This window comes from Rhamphochromis sp. 'chilingali' (assembly GCF_963969265.1).
Source record: "Rhamphochromis sp. 'chilingali' genome assembly, chromosome: 14".
In the NCBI taxonomy this organism is placed as follows: Eukaryota; Metazoa; Chordata; class Actinopteri; order Cichliformes; family Cichlidae; genus Rhamphochromis; species Rhamphochromis sp. 'chilingali'.
In genome coordinates this window covers 19,715,762-19,718,491 of record NC_137941.1, presented here as the reverse complement: position 1 = coordinate 19,718,491, position 2,730 = coordinate 19,715,762, and positions in this window count along the sequence as shown.

The window sequence follows — 2,730 nt, the reverse complement described above, 5'->3', positions numbered from 1 at the left end:
TCCCTGGCCAGTAGAACCGCTTTGAAATGGCTTCTCTTTTTTTTGTTTGCCCGCAATGGGCCCCAGTAGGACTGGCATGAAAATCTGAAAAAATTGTGTTTGCCTCATCAGCCCCACAGACTACCGTTGTCTTTATGGTTTTGTCTGTGCCTTTGTAGCGCCAGTAAAACAGCTGCTCCCCTAAACATAAACAAGAAAATAGAAAAGTTTATTATAGCTGTTTAAACCACGACAGGTCTATATGTGGTAAAAGTCATGACAATACATCTTGAATGTAATGAATCAATTATTTATGTGATATAATTTGGGGGTGACTATTGGACTGGTTCTCTATATTTATGACAGTATGACTACTTCAGAAACCAAAAAGATTATGCCACACACAAGACTGTATTACTGATACTAAAAAAAGTGATGGGTGTGTAAAGTAATTATGACTAATGGCCTTCAGATATCATGGATTTATTTTTAATACAAATATCAATTCGAAGTAGTTTAATTCCAAATTTCCTGCTGTCAGTAATTTTCCACATATGTAATTTAAAGACATAAAGACATAACAGTGGGTACACCTGCGTAAATGGGTGTGGCACATACCACTCCAAAAGTAATTACGACGTAATATATTGTAGTTAAGCTATAAAAGGACAAAAACAGTTCTTAGTTAACGCTGTCTACTTAATAGCAAACCTTAAAACTTTTACTTTAATAAACGCACATGTGCCTATTAACCGGGGTTAACTAGGTCAAAGAAAGGTCAAGCTAATTAAATCGGTTAGTGCAAATTAAGACTACACATTATGCCATTGTATATGTATTAATATATATGTATTGATGACATTTATAAACGCTACAAAGTTGCAGTTATTACCTTCAATGTCGTAAATAGCAGCTTTTCTTCGGAGAAGAAATTTCTCTTTCTTCGTGAAAAGCGCTGGATACTCGCCTTTCAGTTTATATGCAACCAAAATCTTGTACTCGTCTGGTTCCATCCTCTTGTGGTGTTTGTTATTTTCGAAAACAAATTGTAAAGTAATCTTTTAGTTAGCTCAGAGGCACTCTGGTTTTCGGTTCGTGCGCACAATGTGAGCTAATTTGCATAATTGATTAGGAAAACCCACGTGACCGGAGATTTTGGAAAAATTTGACAATGTCGGAGTCGAGTAGGCCTACGAAAGGTTGGCCAAAACTAACTTGCCAACTTTTGAAAAGCCCTGTTACTTACAAAGACGATAAATATATATATTTAAATGTTGTTTTAAATTTTATTTATTTACAAAGAAAAACTCTGCCAATGTGCATCATCATAGATTGGGGGGGGGGGGGGGGGGGGCACACATTTTGGCAGCCGATGCCAAACAGCCTGATAAAATCTGTATCCCTCCATAACTTTTGCTGTGAATGAGACATGGTCTCCAAAGTTACTGTACTTATTGGTTATACTGTGACTTATTTGGCAAATATACCCTTTGTGATGGCAAAGGCAATATGGATTACAGATGGGGGGGGCACACATTTTGGCAGCCAATGCCACACAGCCTGATAAAATCTGTATCCCTCCATAACTTTTGCTGTGAATGAGACATGGTCTCCAAAGTTACTGTACTTATTGGTTATACTGTGACTTATTTGGCAAATATACCCTTTGTGATGGCAAAGGCAATATGGATTACAGATGGGGGGGGCACACATTTTGGCAGCCGATGCCACACAGCCTGATAAAATCTGTATCCCTCCATAACTTTTGCTGTGAATGAGACATGGTCTCCAAAGTTACTGTACTTATTGGTTATACTGTGACTTATTTGGCAAATATACCCTTTGTGATGGCAAAGGCAATATGGATTACAGATGGGGGGGGCACACATTTTGGCAGCCGATGCCACACAGCCTGATAAAATCTGTATCCCTCCATAACTTTTGCTGTGAATGAGACATCTTCTCCAAAGTTACTGTACTTATTGGTTATACTGTGACCTATTTGGCAAATATACCCTCTGTGATGGCAAAGGCAATATGGATTACAGATGGGGGGCCACACATTTTGGCAGCCGATGCCATACAGCCTGATAAAATCTGTATCCCTCCATAACTTTTGCTGTGAATGAGACATGGTCTCCAAAGTTACTGTACTTATTGGTTATACTGTGACTTATTTGGCAAATATACCCTCTGTGATGGCAAAGGCAATATGGATTACAGATGGGGGGGGGGGGCACACATTTTGGCAGCCGATGCCACACAGCCTGATAAAATCTGTATCCCTCCATAACTTTTGCTGTGAATAAGACATCTTCTCCAAATTTACTGTACTTATTGGTTATACTGAGATTGATTTTGCAAATAAACTCATTCGTGATAGCTTCGCTACAAAGTGTAAACCGAGTGTAAATTCACTGGAGAGCGACGTGTTTCCATGATCGCATCTGGTTTTACAGTATTATAGTATCAAAGTCTTTTTCTAGACAAAGTATTCCCAGCAGGTTATTTCAGTGTACATTATAAGGTAAACTGTCTTCCACACGGCACATTACAATATCACGAAACTAATATTAAATTCATCGAGTCTGCTGTTTTCCAGCTTTTACTCTTTATCGCGTCGACTGCAGATCAGTGACAAGTAGCGTACAGAACGGAGCTGGGCAAGTGGCTCCTCCTACTTTGCGCGCTCCCGTGAATGGGGAAACAATTTTTGACGGGGGTAACTACTTTGGCACAACACCTGGCGCT